Source organism: Anolis carolinensis, chromosome 1 (genome assembly GCF_035594765.1).
Source record: "Anolis carolinensis isolate JA03-04 chromosome 1, rAnoCar3.1.pri, whole genome shotgun sequence".
In the NCBI taxonomy this organism is placed as follows: domain Eukaryota; kingdom Metazoa; phylum Chordata; class Lepidosauria; order Squamata; family Dactyloidae; genus Anolis; species Anolis carolinensis.
In genome coordinates, this window is record NC_085841.1 from 92,516,342 (window position 1) to 92,535,943 (window position 19,602).

Consider the following 19,602-nt stretch of genomic DNA (forward strand, 5'->3'; position numbering starts at 1 on the left):
AGGGAACGTCCTTTGAACTAAAAGTCTAACTCAATTTCAGATATGTTGTCGGTTGCACACATTCTAATACTGGGTGGAGCCAAAAGCAAAAGTGTCGTGGGGGGGGGGGGGGGATACCAGAGGTGTCACAGTTTTAAAACCATATAAAAGTTCGAAACAGGTGCAACTTAATGTGTCCTCTGAGCAAAAATTAAAAATACAATTAAACTATCAAAAACAAATATACAAAAGAAGTTCAAAGCATAGCCATTAAAATGAAGAGCAAAATGTAAACAATATGGCACACAAACAACTCTCTCCACTGAGCTGTCAATATCCTATTTAATTAAAAAGGTCTTCACCTTCCTATGAAAGGATGGCTAGGAGAGTGCTGGGCCAACCTCTTTAGGGAGGAAATGCAGAGTCTAAGAGAAGCCACCAAGAAGGTCCTCTCCCACCTTCTCAGCATGAGAGACCCATGAAAGTGCTGGGATAGAGAGAAGGGCCTCCCCAGATAATCTCAAAATGTGGGCAGGCACATATAGGAAAGTTTTAACTTAAAGCCCTTAGTAATGAAATCTTCAGAAAAGTATGGCAAAAAGTCATACAACTCCTGAGAAACAATCAAATTATGAGGGTATATAGAAAAAAGTACTGCAATGTTTGAGAGTGAAACTGGGAACCTACCCACAAACATAGTTTGCTGTAACTAAGTAATAACTTTTCAAGATCTGGCTTGCCTGTGAGACTTTCAGAAAGGTGACTGAGAAGGAATTTAGATACCCAGATCCTTTTCTTCCTTTCATATCTGACATTGAATCACTAGCATTACATTAACAGCATCTTGTGTGTATCAGCTGAATTCTGTATGCGAAAATGCAGCTATTTGATATTTCAGACTTCAAAGCAAGATACACTTTTTCAAGATAATGTCTGAAGAATGGTATGCTTGGATGGCAATACCTGAAATACCCAATTTCCTGGCAGTAAGCTCTACTTTAGGAACTCTTATAAAAAGATAGCATTTCTGCCTGTCGGACAATGCCCGATATGTTATTTATTTAAATATTCCTGTATCTGGCTGACATATGTCTAGACTAGAATCTGCCTTCACAAAATATTTCCCCTTTTGTGTATCCCAATTTACATTTATTTAATTTCAATACATGAAAATAATTCTGAGTGTACTGAGGAATCTTTGTTAATGATTTAGGGAGACATTAATAAATGAATATAGTAATTTTAAAAGAAAACACATGTAAGAGGGTGTGATATTGTTTTAAGATGGACTATTGTTAACTACCCCCTCGATGGATTGTCACCTTGCCGTGGTGAGGGGGCTTGCGTGTTCCGATGAACCTGTGGGCACAACCACTGGAGTGATGCACTCCCAGGAGTGGCCGCAGGGGAGGTTCCAGACTAAGCACAATCTGAAGACCCAAAGACCTCAACGGCGGAGCAGGCGGAGGATAACATGGTACATGTTACAACGGCTGTGAAGGCGGAAGAAGGCTGCAACAGACTGAGAAGCCACTCTCGTTGTGTTAACCACACCACTGCTGGAACCTCACTCTGTGAAGACTGTGTGTTGACCGGCCGTGCACCGATCTCCACACATTAAAAAAAATCACGCACAGGCATCTTCCAACAAAAAATAAAAACAAACCTACAAAAGTCCCATGGCGATCAGCGAGTGGTGACGGGGGCAGGACTGTGAAATCTGGAAGCCCCTAGTCACAGACTGGCACATGGGCGGTGGATATGGACTCAGTCGTTCTACCTCAAGGACCGAGGCAGTTGGGTAGTCCGGCAGCTGTAACCATGACTGAGCAGCCCTTTTTAGGATCCGCTCTGCTCACCCCACATGGGGAAGGGGCTAGAAAAGGTGCCCTGAACATAGTCTGCCTCTCCTACCCTGACTGGACTGCCGCGTCCAGAGGGATCACCACTCTGCGGCCAAAAAAGAAAAATGAACTTTGGAACATGGAACATACGGACATTGTTAGATAACACTGACAGCGATCGCCCCGAACGCAGGACTGCTCTCACTGCAAGGGAGCTGGGACGCTTTAAGATCGACATAGCAGCCCTTCAGGAGACCCGGAGAGCAGGAGAGGGACAGCTGAAGGAAGAAAAGGGAGGCTACACCTTCTTCTGGAAGGGACTGCCTGAAGAAGAGCGAAGAATACACGGAGTTGGCTTTGCTATCAGAAATGACCTGGTGAAGCACCTGACCGAAGCACCCACTGGCATCAATGAACGACTCTCAACCCTCCGAATTAACCTTGCCAAAAACCAACAGGCAACCATCATATGCGCCTATGCAACAACTCTAGATGCTGACGAAGACATCAAGGAAAAATTTTACTGTCAGCTGGACACCATCCTATCGGAGATACCTAAGGAGGACAAAATCATCCTCCTGCGGGACTTTAATGCCAGAGTTGGAAGGGACTCTGACCTGTGGCCAGGGATCATAGGAAAAGACGGGGTCGGAAACAGCAACTCGAATGGCATCTTGCTTCTCACCAAATGCGGAGAGCACAACCTTGTCATCACCAACACGCTCTTCCGCCAGAAAAACAAGCTCAAGACATCATGGAAGCACCCTCGGTCAAAGCATTGGCACCTCTTGGACTATGTTATTACACGTGCCAGAGACCGCCGCGATGTGCTTCTCACAAGAGCCATGACAGGTGCTGATGACTGCTGGACGGACCACAGGTTAATCCGATCCATGATGGCTATCAAGATTGTCCCCAAACGCAGACTCCAAGGAAGAAAAACAAGGCGCAAAATGAACACCCAAGCCCTTCAGGAGCCCTCCAAACGAGCCCTTCTCCAAACAACACTCAAGGATCATCTACCCACAGAACACCCCGAAAATGTTGAGGAACATTGGAACAAACTGAAGACCTCCATCATCACAGCCTGCGAAGAAACCATTGGATACCAAACTAAGAAACATCAAGACTGGTTTGATGATAATGACAAAGAGATCCAACAGCTAATTGATAACAAAAGGAAAGCCTTCCAAACATGGCAGAGAGACACCAACTGTGCCGCCAAGAAAAAGATCTATGCCAGTGCAAAAGCTGAGGTCCAAAGAAGGACCAGAGAACTCAAGAACATCTGGTGGACAAAGAAGGCTGAAGAAATCCAACACCTTGCAGATACCCATGACGCTCAGGGATTTTTCAAAGCCACAAAAATCATCTACGGACCAAGAAACCATGGCATACAGCCCCTACGCTCATCAGATGGAACCAAAATTCTGGGCTGTAGCCAAGGGGTGGAGGGTTAGGGGTTCAAACCCGCCCCCCCCCCCCAATGTTTTAGGTTTTTTTTAAAAAAAAAACTGGTTTACTCATAAATTTTAACTGACTACCTAGATCACCATGAGTGTCAACTGAAGTTTATCTGTCTTGAGTGTCCACTGAAGTTTATCGATGGAGCCTGATTTCTAAATTATTTTGTGTTATGGAACTACTCTTCATGATTCGCTTAAAAAAAAGTGTCAACCCCCCCCCCCCCATTTGTTCTGGCTATGGCCCTGGCCAGTGCTATTTTAATATTGTTAACAGTTTAATATAATGGTGCATTGTAACCCATCTTTAATTCCAATTTTCTGTTAACATTCAATCTTTGTTCATCATAAATCTCAAAGCTGCAATTGCATTCCATACTGTTAAATGTGATTGTAGAATATTTATGAAACACACTTCAAGCTGCATACTCAGAGATTTTTATAAGAAATTTAGGGAGAATGTTTCTCTTCTGAATTGCTTTCTCTATTGAGTCTCAATGGGCTTTGGTTGTTGCTCCACAGGCAACTATTAAGGAAACATGAAAGAATAAAAAAAATCAGCCATGTAAATCGATACTCCAAATAGTAATTGACTTGGTTGCACCACCAAGCAGTTCACAGAGCCTTGAGATGAGGAAAGTCTAACAGTTGTAAGGCTGGAATGTCATCTTTCACATTAACATGTAATTTCCAAGTTCTCATCTCTGTAAAGAAAATACATTTTGGTCATGCTACCTGTTTCGAGTTTCCTTCTCTCCCTGACCCATCATGTTATTATAGTCAATCTATCCTTCTTTTATCTGATGTACATACGCAATTTCCTCTGTGTCTACATCTCTGTGTCCTCTAGTCTCATCACCAGTATCTACAACACTTCTCTAAACTATGGTTACCATTTAGTTTAAACTGCCAATTTGGGGGTGGTGGGGAGGACTTCAGTGAAGAGAAGTGTGAAAGGAGGTTGAATTTCAGTCTGTAATTATTACATCAGATCCTTTTCTTGATCTGGTATCACTTTGTTAGACAGTCTTGGACTAAGTATGGACAGGGTTCTCTCTTGTGTTTTTATGAACATGAACAGAGATGGAATCCTTGCTGCCATTAATTGCTATGAAGTCAACTTTACTTATGGTGACCCAATGAATAAGAGATCTCCAAGTCACCATCTCCTCAACAGTCTTGCTCAGATCTTGCAGACTTAGGGCCATAGCTTCCTTGACTGAGTCTATCCATCTGGAATGTAGTCTTTGAATTCTGCCTCTTTTAAGTAATTGAGAAGCCTATCATTCTGCGGGCCTTAAGTACAACACAAGCAACACTGGCTCTGAGCTACTGGTAGTAATGGAAATTAAAAGTAAAGAGGAAATGGAAGGTTGCTAAGTCAAATAAGTGTTTGGCGATCTTATCCCTTTAAGGGATTACTTTATTCCATCACAGACAGATAAGAAAAATAGAACTAAAAGCATTGTATCTATGATTTTACATGTATACTTGTAAAATATGACATTTAACAGATTTTCCTGAGAGCTGACATAAAAATGCTATTGTTTACCTAAAGGTGGATAACCGGGACACAATACAGATTCTGTTAGTGTACCACCCACCCTGCTGCTCAACAGTCTCCCTTCCTGAGCTAGTTGGGGTGGTGTCAGGGTTGGCGTTGGAGTCTCAATGGCTAATAGTGCTGGGAGGTTTTTAAATTAGAATTTGTTTTAACGGTTTTTAACTGGGAACTTTTTAATACTGTTTATATTTAATCCTGTTTTAATATTTGTATATTTGTATATTTTAAATGATTATGCTGATGCTTTTATGTTAAGCTGCTTTGAGTCTCCTTTGGAGGAGATAAAGCGGGGTATAAATAAATATAATAATAAATATAATAATTTATCTGCATGTAATGATTAATACCAATTAAACATTGTTAAGTTTGGAACTAACATGCCAGATTCCACATTGCTGCATTCCTATGTGTACTTACCTGGAAGCAAGTGCTACTAAAATCAGGATACATCAAAATAAAAATGCATGGGGCTAAACATAAATATTGATAATCCATCAACTGGAAATGCCATCAACTACACTGGCCAACACACATTTCTTAGTATATCTGACCTGCTGATTCCAAAAATTGCACCAGGTTTTCCCTGGCAGCTCTAGTTTTTGAGATACAGAATAGATGCCATCTACTAGTCACCATCTGCCTGTCTATAGAAAATCATGATAACCATATCTACGAAACTAGAGCTGATGTGACCGGGCTGTGGTGCAGGCTGGTTAGTAGCCAGCTGCAATAAATCCCTATGACCAAGAGGTCATGAGTTCGAGGCCAGCCCATGTTGGAGTGAGCACCTGACCATTAAAATAAAAAAAAAAGTCCTGTTCGTTGTTGACCTAAGCAACCCGAAAGATAGTTGCATCTATCAAGTAGGAAATTTAGGTACCACTTATGTGGGGAGGCTAATTTAACTAACTTATGACACCATAAAAATCGTCCAGCAGCGTTTGGAATGAGGAAGCATCCAAGGACTCGTGTCACAGTGGATGATGAAGCAGCTGCTCTCCCTGTGGCTGGACTCAAGCATACCCTCAGGAAGCTGGAAGCTGGAGAAGGTTAAATTGCCTCTGTGTCTCTGTCTCTGTCTCTATGTTCATATGGCATTGAATGTTTGCCATGTATGTGTACATTGTGATCCGCCCTGAGTCCCCTTAAGGGTGAGAAGGGCGGAATATAAATACTGTAAATAAATAAATAAATATCCAATGCAATTTCCTGAATCAGCGCCCCAAATAGCCCCAGATACAGGCCTAAGAGCTGTCTTATGCATAACTATTACACATACACAACATTTGTATTTTTGAATCAAATCTGGTTCACATTACTTTTGTACTTTTAGCCCTAATTTGCACATAGGAACAGCCTTTCGCCAGTTTAATCAAGATACAAATAAATACACATCGGGATCCACATTGTAATGCGTAACTGAGTCCCACTGAATTCAACTGGAATGCTTCCTCTGATGTGTGTAGAGATAGATGAACAACCTCCTCCAGCACTGACAGCAGCTATATTTGACTGATTTTTGATGACTGATTATTTTCCTTCCCTTCTTATTTCATCAATGATACTGCAACTTCCAGCTTCTTTTCGGATACATTGGACACCTGTCATTTTACTTACTTTATTCGCTCTATGCTTTTTAAAACCGTGTCTGTCATAATATTGCTGTTTTTAATTTAACTCTCAGCCACCAGGGATGTCACTTAGCCAGAAAGGAAACATAAGAATGTTTTAAAATAAATAATATTTCTAGAGCTGGATCAGGGCCTGTGTGCAACAAAAGGAGAAAAATTACGCCAAAGTGCTCCTTGAAGCAATCTGCCAACACAGATTCCATTTAAATGCATTATCAGCGTTCTCAGAAGATGCAGCTTTAATTCCCGGGATGAGAATTGCTATGCTTTTTCACTGAACAGTCAAGAGCCATTCCCTTTGAGAGAAGACACTTATTCTAACCAGCTGCAGGCTGCCTCCATCAGCAAGAAGTCTGACAAGCAGAAACATAATCACAAACGTTCCGTCTTGATGCAAATTGACACTGCTCATGCCGATCTGTCATTGACAGATGATGCAGGTGCTGAGACAGCCCCAAGAATATGTCACCAAAAGTCACATTTGCACCTCCAGATATACAAAAGGCCTAGAAATCAAACAATGAGTGAGTGAGTCAATAGCAGGTGCAAGGTCACAGCAAAGGGGGGGGGATTGAGGAGTGAGAAGATCCCAGGCCAAACTGAAAAGTGCTGAACCTAAGGCAACAGTCGCTAGAGATGTCTGCTTTACCAAGGGGGTGGGGAGAAATTCTTTTTCCTGCCCCAAATTATTAAGACTTGAGCAATGACATGTTCCATTTTCTGTTTATTATTAGTCACCCACTAACTTGAATATCAGGAGACAGAATAAGGACCACAAACAATTAATATGCTTTGTCTGTTTTGAAAACACAGACAATATATTAATTCTGCACAATCCAATCTCAAGCACCCCCTAATAATAGCAACAACAACAACAACAACAACAACAACAACTTTATTCTTATACCCTGCCTCCATCTCCCCAAAGGGACTCAGGGTGGCTTACATAAGAAAAACAGTTCATACATTTAAAACACAATATAATAACATAGTTATAAAACAACATAACATGACAATTATTAAAACCAAGACATCAATTGCTATGTACAGAGGATGATTCGTGCAAAACTCTGAGTAAAGTCCATGAGTAAAATAGAGATGAGTGGGGAGGACAAAGAACCAATTGCATTAAAACACTAAAACCTATAAACCCCATGACCCCATACAGTGACAAAATAGGCCCCTTCCCTAGGATCTGTACAGTAGAAGCAGTATGTGCCTTCAAATAGCCATTCACAGCATTGTCTTAGTTAAGAATAGCCAGAGGGAATTTGTCACTATCTTATTTTAAATATAACCGACAACACTCTTCCAAGTAATAGCCAGGTCTGACCTGCTTAGCTTCTAAAATCAGATGGGATCTGGTATCTTCAGGATATTTCAGTCTATCTTACTAGGATCTTTACAAAACCTATTTCCACTACTGTCTCAATCTGAAAGCTATTCTTATAGGTTCTGATGTTGTACTGCACTAGAATCACAGAGGTGGAAGAGACCACATGAGCCATCCAGTCCAACCCCTGCCATGCTGGAAAAACACAATAAGAGCTCCCTCAACAGATGGCATTCCAGCCTCTGTTTAAAAAACTCCAATGAAGGAGCCTACAATACACTCAGAGGCATGGAAACCTCTGAGTTTCCACTACTGAACAGCTCTTGCAGTCTGGAAGTTCTTCCTAATGTTCAGGTAGAATCTCCCTTTCTGTAACACTGAAAATGGGTATTTTGTTTCCTTTACAATTTTGGTGTAGCAAATAGATTTTTTTTTTATGATGATCACATAAATAACTTCAAAATTCTCACACCATGTAAGGATTTTGAGAAATGGCCAATTTTGTTTTACAGTTATTGCAAAATTATGAAATGTTTTCTTTCTCAACAGTAATTTATTTATTTATTTATTTATTTAATACATTTATATCCCGCCCTTCTCACCCCAAAGGAGACTCAGCGTGGCTTACAAATTAAATTTACATACAATATTATATTATTAGCATAGCACAATACAATAGAGTCTCACTTATCCAATATAAACGGGCCGGCAGAACGTTGGATAAGCGAATATGTTGGATAATAAGGAGAGATTAAGAAAAAGCCTATTAAACATCAAAATAGGTTATGATTTTACAAATTAAGCACCAAAATATCATGTTATACAACAAATTAGAAACTACAGAAAAAGTAGTTCATTACACATTAATGCTATGTAGTAATTACTGTATTTATGAATTTAGCATCAAAAAATTACAATGCATTGAAAACATTGACTACAAAAATGTGTTAGATAATCCAGAACGTTGGATAAGTGAGACTCTACTGTACTGGCAATAAATTACCATATTGTACTATATCTATATATTGTAATATTATTAATAATATTACATGAAATATATAATATATAATTAATATTATTATATTGTATTTAATAGTATTATATTGTATTACAAAATAATATTAATATTATATGCATATACAATATATTATAATATTATATATTATTGCAAATTATATTATATATATTTATATATGTACATATGCATGCATGTATGTGTGTGTGTGTGTGTGTGTGTGTGTGTGTATATACACACACACACACACACACACACATATCTATATATATAAAAGGATAATGAAATTTCGGCCTAGGACAAAACAACCAAACTACACATTCCAGAAACACTAAACTTGGCAGCACAACCTCTCATCCATGCCTCTATGTTCATACAACAAAAAGAAAAGAAAAATAAAGTCCTAATTTGTCAGGACCCAGGCTGCAGAGCACCAATAACCTTACACAGAGGCCAGAACCTATCTAATATCTTTATTATAGAAATATATAAAGTCAATAAAAACAAGTGAAGAATATAGTTCAGAAGCAGACCTTTCAGATGAGGTCAAATATAGTCCAGAAATGTATTGTCCAATATAAGATATTAGAGTTCAAAGTTTTAATCCACTTGACCGAAACACACACTTTGCCAAGCAAAGTGTGGGGAAATGACAGAGTCTTTAAAGTCCAATTTAGCTTGACAACAAGGCTGGAAAATAAACTTGATTCTTGGCTAGATCAAAGACTTGAAACGAGGCAAACATGAAGCATGAACAAGGTCCGTGGCAAAACGTGAAACAAGGCAGGCTTGAAACTTGATCCGGAAAGCAAGGAACTGGGGTATGAAGTCCACACACGATCTCTCTCCTCAAGCTGATCAATTGACTCCGCAAAGTTCCCCTTGCGACCAGCACCTATATCGGGTCTCGTTTTCCCGCCAACAGAACACTTTCCCTAGAGAACGAGAAGCGAAACCCAACTCTGTCCAGATGCATGACTCCTTAGAATTTCCCAAGGGAAGCAGACCTAATCAGCTAGTTGTTTGGCAGCGATTCTCAGGCTCCGGCGATTAGCCTCTCTGACTCCTCTATCTCTATTATAATTGTCCCTCCGGGAAAACGGGGGGGAATTCTGCCCAAGGCCTGTTTGGCTAGATTCTTGAGGGCAAACATCCTCCAGGTGGATAGGCCCCGGCTCTGGCTGAAACGGCAGAAATCCCATGTTTTCCTCTTCGTCTGCCACAATAGTACTAGGAACAGGACTACAAGGCCCATGAGTCATCACATAATTAGAGGGAGAGGAATAATTGTTTTTATCCAATTGCTGCCAATTAGAAGGCTAAGCTCCGCCCACTTGGTCTCCTAGCAACCCACTCAGCCCAGGGCACAGGCAGAGTTAGGCCTCACTTAGGCCTCTTCCACACTGCCTATAAAATACAAATTATCTGATTTTAACTGGATTATATGGCAGTGCAGACTCAAGGCCCTTCCACACAGCTATATAACCCATTTATAATCTTATATTATCTGCTTTGAACTGGATTATCTTGACTCCACACTGCCATATAATCCACTTCAGTGTGCATTTTATACAGCTGTGTAGAAAAGACCTCATATAATACAGTTCTAAGCAGATAATATAAGATACTTTATTTCCCATACCACCATACTTGCCACAGCAATTTGTGGCTGGGCACAGCTAGTATATATATATATAATTAGCAAAGCATGTTACTGGTGGGAGGGGCCTTCAGCTGGAGCAAGGAGACAAGGTGGAAACTGTCTTTGCTGGCTCCCTCTTTGCTCTAGAACCAGAGTGTCCAGATGATTTGCATGATTTTTTAGATTGCTCATATCTTTGACAGCCATAACCAAAATTATGTAACATGTAAAAGGGACTCAGTCTGTTACAATACCATAAAATACATTTCTGATCATGTAGAAACTTGCTCGGGCATGCCAGAGGCATGGACTAGAAGAGTGGGTCTCAACCTGGGGTCCCCAGATGTTTTTGGCCTACAACTCCCAGAAATCCCAGCCAGTTTACCAGCTGTTAGGATATCTGGGAGTTGAAGGCCAAAAACATCTGGGGACCCCAGGTTGAGGACCACTGGACTAGAGGATGAGAAGGTAGGAAATGATGGTGATCAGATGCAGAAGGAAGCTGATGCTGATCCTGACTTTGTGCCATCAACATCCAGTGATCCTCATTAAATATCTTAGGCAGAGCACTATCTGGTCAGAGATTTGGGTTTATCGAACAGTAAGGCAGAACTGCTTGGATAAAGGCTTCAGGGATGCAATCTTTTGTCATCCGGTGGGAAAATCTCAAAATTTCTCCACTGTGATGAAGATTTGACAAATGATTTTAGTTAAGCTGACAATGTGACCTTTTGCTATGACATCAATGGATTTTTTGTGTTGCCAGATGTAACCATGACCCAACAGAATGGTGATTGTTTATTGACTCATCAATCATAGAGTCATAGAGCTGGAAGAAACCACATGGGCCATCTAGTCCAACCCCCTGCCATGCAGGAAAAGCACAAAGTACTCCTGAACCACCTTCAAAACTCAAAGCACTTGAAGCATGTATGTGTTGATCTTAAGTTAGTTGCAATTCTACTGGGTCTGCAGCTTCATTACATGAAGCATTGCTGTTTCCTTTGTGAGTGGGAAGTTGAGCAAGAGATTTGCATTATACCGGAAAATACTGGCCTCCCCGCAATACATTGGATCCAGGGCAGAAGAATGCTGTACATGATCCACTGGCGAAGTCAAATAAGATATTTCTTCTGCCTTTACGCATCAAACTTGGGCTAATGAAGAACTTCATTAAGTTAATGAACAAGCAAAGCAAAGCCTTAATTTATTTGCAGCAGATGTTTCCCTGTATAAGTGATGCAAACATAAAAGGTGTTTTCATTGGCCTACAAATCTGAGATGTGATGAAGGACAGCTACTTTGATGGTCTTCTACAGGGTGCAGAACATGTTGCATGGACAGCCTTTAAGAGTGTTCTTTGTAACTTTCTAGGCAGCTATAAAGCACCAGATTATTTCCAACAGGTTGAAAGTCTGGTTCAGGCATACAAATCAATGAAGTGCAACATGTCACTGAAGATACATCTTCTTCATTCCTACTTGGACTACTTTCCAGACAACCTGGGTGCTGTAAGTGACTAATCTGGTGAAAGGTTTCATTGGGACATTGCCAAGATGGAGAAACGGTATCAGGGCAAGTGGAATCCATCTATGTTGGGTGAGTATTGTTGGACTCTCATCTAGGAAGTGCCAAACAGTGATTACAAATGAAAGTCTGCAACAAAACATTTTTAGTTTTGTTTCCTGATGACACCGTTACTGCCATAGTGTATGCTGCTATAGACATACAGCAATGCTAAAACTGTCGTTTTTAACTTTTGAATATATTCTAATGGATTTGTGACTTTTTAATATTGTTTATATTTAATTATGTTGTAATGTTCACATATTTGCATATTTTAAATTGTATGGTAATGTTTTAATGTTAAGGGATATAAATAATAATATATTATTAATAATAATTTGCCTTTTTCTGGAAAACTGTACGTGATACAGACATAATAAATACATAGCGAAATGCTTATTATCTTTATAATAAGAAATGAGAAAGCAGAGCCTTGCAACAACCTGCCCCAAGCAAACAGAGGGAACTCAAAGATACGACATAGATTACCTGAGGAAGGTTCATCGAAACTGGACATATACCCGGGAATCCAGTTGTAATCGACCACACAATCTCCGGTACCCACCAGTGAATTAGTTTCACCATTAAGGAAGAGTAATCGACCATACAATCCCTGGAACCTACCAGTGAACTCTTTCCACCATTGAGTAAATCATATATAAAAAGAATTTATATGGCATTTTATTTTGCTTTGAATGATTTCAATTTGAACAACCCTATAACAGATCTTGAGATTATCATCAAGACGACGATAGGACTGTACTGAGAACCAGAAACTACATTAGCAAGAACTGGATTTAAGACTAGAAACTGAATTAACTTAAACCGGATTCAAACCCAATGTAATGTTATAATTACTCTTTACAATTAAGTTGTATATATACAGATTGATGGTTGAGTAAATCCACCTGGATATATGCAGGGTACTTATACTGGATTGTATTTTGTTTGAATAGATACCATACTAAGTTTTAGACTATTATTTAGATAAACGACAGGAACGGGTTTACAGTCATTAACCAGGTTAGCTTTAACCCAATCCAGACCCGAGATGGTTTAAAGAATCAGTTACTCACCAATACAGTGTGTTAAATATAAGTTGATGTTATAATCGTAACATATAAGTGACTACATTACATAAGAAGTGTGTGATAATAACACAACTTACCTTGTATTATATTATATAATAAATAGTTGTGTTTAACATGTTAAAATCTACTTAATTCACCCAAAATTGTGGAGAAAACAAAACATTCCCAAAAAAGTGTTGACCAGAGATTTGAACCCATTGCTCCAAGTGCTAGTCTCAAGGGCTGCAGAAAAAAGCCTGCTCCCTCTTCCTTATGACAGCCTTTCAGATATTTAAACATGACGATTTTGTTTCCTCTCAACCTTCTTTTCTCCAGGCAAAACATACCCTGCCTTTTAAGCTGCTCCTCATAGGTCTTGGCTTCCAAACATTTGATCATTTCAGTCGCCGTCCTCTGGACACATTCCAGTTTGTCAATATCCCTCTTGAACTGTGGTGCCCAGAAATGGACAAAGTATTCCAGCTGAGGTCTCACCAAATCGGAATAGAGAGGCACCATGGCTTCCCTTGATCTAGGCACTATACTTTTGATGCAGCTCAAAATCCCATTGGCATTTTAGCTGCTGCATCACATTGTTGTCTCATGTTCAACTTGTTGTATACTAAGATTCTATGATCTCTTTCACATGTACTATTATTAAGCCAGGCATAACACACCCTGAATCTGTGCATTTCATTTTTTTCTGCCTAGGTGTAATATCCTACATTTCTCATTGTTAAAATTCATTTTGTTAGTTTTGTTCCGGCTCTCTAATCTGTCAATGTTGTTTTGAATTCTGATCCTGTCTGCTGGGATATTACCTATCTCTCCCAATTTGGTGTCATCTGCAAACTTGATAAACATGCCCTCTAAACCTTCATCTAAGTCATTAATAAAGATGTTGAACAGTACTGGGCCCAGGACCGAACCCTGCAGCACTCCACTAGTCACATCTTTCCAGGATGAAGAGGGACCATTGGTGAGCAACCTTTGGACTGGGTTGCTTAACTAATTATAAATCCTCCTAATAGTAGTATTATCTAGCCCGCATTTTACTAGTTTGTTTGAAAGAAGGTCATAGGTACCTTTCAAATACATGACTGAAATCAAGATATGCTACATCCATAACATTCCCTACATCTACCACGCTTGTAACTACCAAAGTAATATTAACTAGATCATAGGCATGAATGTGATCAATAACATATGTAATTTTAATGAATATAACTTAGGATGGTATAAATTATCCCATTCCTTACCATCTCCCAGCACATTACAATTTACTAGGCTGCAGTAATCATTTTTCATCAATATTATATTATCAGTCTAAAACTTAATTGTGTAAGCACAATCACATAAATTACACCCTCCCTCGTACACACGCACCTCCTACCAATCCCCTCAACTCTCCACAGAACTCAGCACTGGGGATCATAGATTTCTAGATGTTCTTAAATAAAAATTCCCAACAGTTCTAGCCATTGCACCCAATGGTATTGGGACTCAGAAGTGCAATAACATCTAGAGCAGGGGTCCCCAAACTAATCCGGTGGGACAGATGCAGCCCTGCAAAGTCATTTTAACACACACCCCCTCGCTTGCTTGCCCTAAACTTTAGACATAGGGTTGCCCTAAGTCTGAAATGACTTGAAGGCACACAACAACAACAATTCTAGTTAACTTAACTATTTTGTCAGCCAAAGGCAGGCCACATTCCCATGGAATTATTGTTAAGTTTATGTTGGTTAAAATTGTTCTTCATTTTAAATACTGTATTGGTCTTTCATGGCATTTTTTGTTGCACTACAAATAAGATATGTGCACTGTACACATGAATTTGTTCATGCTTTTATCAAACTATAGCTCAGCCTCCCCCCCCCCCCCAAACAGTCTGACAGCCCATGAACTGGCCTTCTGCTTTAAAAAGTTTGAGGACTCCTGATCTAGACGGACAAATAATTCCCTACCTTGCTATATCTCTGCGTTGTTATCCTCACTCTCATTAGGGGCCCTTCCAGACAGGTCTTATATTCCAGGATCTGATCCCAGGTTTTCTGCATTAAACTGGATTATGTGAGATAATCTGGGATAAACAGAAAACCTGGAATCAGATCTTGGGATATAGGCCCAGTCTGGAAGGGCCCTACATCATAGAATCATAGAATCGTGGAGTTGGAAGAGACCTCATGGGCCATCCAGTCCAACCCCCTGCAAGAAGCAGGAAAATCTCATTCAAAGCACCCCCGACAGATGGCCATCCAGCCTCTGCTTAAAAGCCTCCAAAGAAGGAGCCTCCACCACAGTCCGGGGGAGAGAGTTCCACTGCCGAACAGCCCTCACAGTGAGGAAGTTCTTCCTGATGTTCAGGTGGAATCTCCTTTCCTGTAGTTTGAAGCCTAGACTCTGTAGTTCTGTGTCCTAGACTCCAGAGTAGCAGAAAACAAGCTTGCTCCCTCCTCCCTATGACTTCCCCTCACATATTTGTACATGGCTATCATGTCTCCTCTCAGCCTTCTCTTCTGCAGGCTAAACATGCCCAGTTCTTTAAGCCAACAGGATCTCCTTAACAAATTACTATTAATATACTTTCCTCCAAAACACCACATCTTTCCTTGCAATCTTCCCTTACTTTCCTTATCAAATAGTTGATAATTGCCATCAAGTCAAATTATGGCAAATAGATGAATGAGAAACCTCTATGAGCCCTAATCATCAACTGATCTCAAGTCTTGCAAACCATGAGCTGTGGCTTCCTTGATTAAATCAATAGACCTGAAATGTGGCCTTCCTCTTTTTCTACAGCCTTACACTTAAGCAAGTATTTTGTCTTTCCCAGTGAATCACTCATCTCATAATGGGTCCGAAGCATGACAGCCTTTGATTAGTAGGCATCTTAGATTCAGGACTTAGGACCTCTTTATATGGTCCTTTTGGGCCTTGCAGTTTCACTGGCAGTTGCTGGCAAAAGGGAAGGCATGCAAGCCCTCCCTCCTTCCCCCATCATATGGTGCATGGCACCCTGTCCTCATCAGATGGGAAAAATGGAAGCAACACATTTTGCCCAGCCACCTTTTCCCCATCATACAAACAAATGAGGAGGAAAGTGTGGGTAACACTGACTGAACACACTTTCCTCCCCGTGGTGGTGGGGGAAGAGCCTTTCAGTGCCTCCCCTCCACTTTGGGAGGAATGTGAGTGGGGCCTGCTGAGCGTTGTCTGATGATGCTCAGCAGTCCCTGTCCAGGTCTGGTGAAGGGAGCAAAACAGGGCAGTTTTAGTCCCGTGTGAAGAGGTCCTTGGTCACTTATTTTTAGAACTCTATAGTATCTTTAACAACACCACATTTCAAATGCATTTATTTTCTTCCTGTCAGCTGTCTTCACTGCTACTTACACAATGACATGGATGATTCTGACTTCAGTGATATATCTTTACCCTAGAGGATCATATGTAGTTCTTTCATAGCTACTCTTCCAAACCTCAGGGTGCATCTACACTGTAGGATTAATATAATTTGACACCACTTTCACTGCCCTGGTTCAATTGTATGGAATCCTGGTAGTTCTAGATGGTGAAGCACTAGCCCTCTTTGGCAGAGAAGGCTACATACCTTGTAAAGATACTGCTCCCATGATTCCATAGCATTGAGCCATGGCAGTTAAAGTGGTGTAAAACAGCATTAATTGTACAATGTAGGTGCACCATAGTCTTTTTATGACTATACTATAGTCTTGACTATAGTCTCTGTATTGATTAATGACAGAGCAAGCTATAATCTTAAGTATTTGTACAGTAGAACTTATATAATGTAATATAAACCTAGGAAGTAAATGTTCTAGCAGCGAAATGTAAATAGTATTAATCTAATTAAAAGCACATCTGTGTTATTTTTTCAAAGTCAGAGAAGCGAAAGTAAGTTGGTACTATACTGTTGATCAAACGCAAATTCTACAAGCTATAGGACCACCTCTAGTCAATTAAAGAATAAATGTGTTGTACATTGCAATTGTACATGCTACATTTCTCTATTACTACACTTAATATAATTCAGTATGGTGCAGTGTTTTGATTCAATATAATTTTAAAATAATGTCCCTCACTAATCTGGCAATCTCCAAACATTTTGGCTCACATGTCCCATCTATCTCTGCCATTGGCAATGCTGGCAGGGGCAAACAGGCATTGTAGATGAGCTTCATCTCTGGAGGCACAGGATGAGGGGAGGCTGGATAATAAGACTCAATAACATTACATTTTCATAAAGTGTGTAAAACTACAACAGTGACAGCTTCAATAAAATGAGTTCATGTAGCATTCTCAGGGTGTAATTCACATCTTGTAAAGATCAACAGAAAAGGCTCAGATGCTCTTAATAGCCTTGGGTTGCATACTTTGGAAAAACAATACAAAACTTGGTTCAGATTCTAACTTGAACTATTTTCTTCTACTTACCTAAATTTTCTCTGCAATTTCACAAAGCATATTCTAACTAACAAGAAATGTTCCTGTGTAGTCCTGAGAGAAAAACATCTATGAAAGCTTTGCTTAATTTAAGGATTCTCAGTGGGATCAAATTAAGATCTACCATGATGTAGAAGTACAAAACTCTGATCAGTCAGTTATCTTTCTAGTCATATTTATTTTCAGTATTTCCTGTTTACAAAATGCTGCAGTCTGGATCTGAGCTTGGAAAAGTTATTTTTTGATAGAGTTTCCATATCTCCTGAGTAGCATGGTTTCTGAGAGCTGCATTTCAAAACAGTAACTTTTCCAAACTCTGGTCTAAATTGGCAAGGTGGACCTATAGATGTCTTGTAGACAAAATACGGTACTTTGTCTTACAATAGGGTTATGGGTGCCATGGTTATTCATTGCTTCTTATCTCTTTGATTCTGAAGGTATACATCAGGTAAGAAAATAGATGAGTTCATAAGTATTACCTCTTAGAAACAGAAAATCTGGTTTGAGAATCCAATAAGGTTCCTACACAACCAAAACTAACAATATTCACATGAAAAATGGGTCAGGGAAGCCTTGCATAAGTAAACAAAAACATTTTCAACTTCCAGAACCCATCTAAAGAGTTCTTCCAAAATGTATGACTTTGTCTTTCAACAGTTTCATCTTTTTCTTCTGTTTTCCATTTTGTTGGCATAACTCTTATATTTATGTCTTTAAAAAAAAACATGCTAAGGATAGCTGGTGAGGCAGGCATTTCTTTTTTCTACTTTCCTCTCTGTTTTATGGTTCAGGAGCATGGATGAGCATAAACATTAAGAGATTACGAGGCAGCTGTCCTTTACTTTACCTGTTGCATGTAAGGACAGACGACTGTAGGAGAAACTGCCATAGTGAAATCTCATTCTATCCCAACTCAAGCTTTATTGTATTATCTACTTTAGACACTCTGCTGCAAGCTGATATCCAAAGTCTGCATTCCTTTGGTTTTCGTTCACCATATTTCCATTTCCAATACTATGTTTTAAAATTATCTTTTATAGAAATACATTTTAATATATGTATTGGTGGTATTTTTACAATGTTTATGTGTTTTAAATATTCTGTAACCTGGCTTGAGCCTTGAGGAGAGGCAAGTAAGAAAATTATTATTATTATTATTATTATTATTATTATTATTATTATTGACACAACTACATTGTATGACACAGCAAACAAGATAGATATGCTGGATTTCGTATCACAATATCACAAGTTGAACACTTTTATTTTAAAGAAACTCTGTTTTTTATGATATCTCTCAAAATCAATGACTGTAAAATAGAACAGCACCTGGGAAACACCAGTTGAGTCTGCCAACAAGCAAAAAACCAGATCCATCAAACCTCATGTTTCATAGCTCCAATATTGATAGGTTCAAAAGCTTCCAACAAATTCAGAAGGGCTTAAAGCCTCACATCCCTTCAACTCATTTCCCAGCATTAAACATCATTAGAGATTATCACTGCTGTTTGCTCCCACATCCGAGCAAAAAGCCAGATAGGATTGAATTCAAATAAATAGCATTAGCCACCTTTCATAACTTGTCTGTTGCAGAAATATTATTGCCAAATGGGGAGTGTTAAATGGACTTTCCATGTTGAACTCAATGATACAACACTTGCCATTTAAAAAAAAAATTAGGTGCTTTGACACTGGTCTTTAGGCTAAGGGCTAAAAAGTAACCCTCCCTTGATAACTCTGGATTACATTTCACTGCTTCACAATCTGTTCTTACTTATTTCAGGTTTAACTGTACATATTACAAACACAACTTCTTCAATTGGGAGGGTGTGAGGTTTATATAAACAGTCAAGCAAATTCATGACATCCATTTCCTTTAATAAAAATTATATAAATTTAATATAATCATTGCTATAAGTTGAGTGGTGAATCCACAGCTATTAGAAAATGCTTATGTGTGAGAAAATTCAATTTTAAAAAGACTCCACTCGCACAACAAAATATTGTCGTAAAAAATTAATGTATCCTATATCA

At 39.4% G+C, this 19,602-nt stretch overlaps 1 protein-coding gene across 1 annotated transcript in view; it reads right to left on the reverse strand.

Annotated features, from left to right (window-relative positions):
• The window catches only part of clvs2 (clavesin 2), a 72,948-nt gene that overhangs the window by 24,848 nt on the left and 28,498 nt on the right, over positions 1-19,602 (reverse strand). The gene's annotated exons all lie outside the window — the stretch shown is intronic.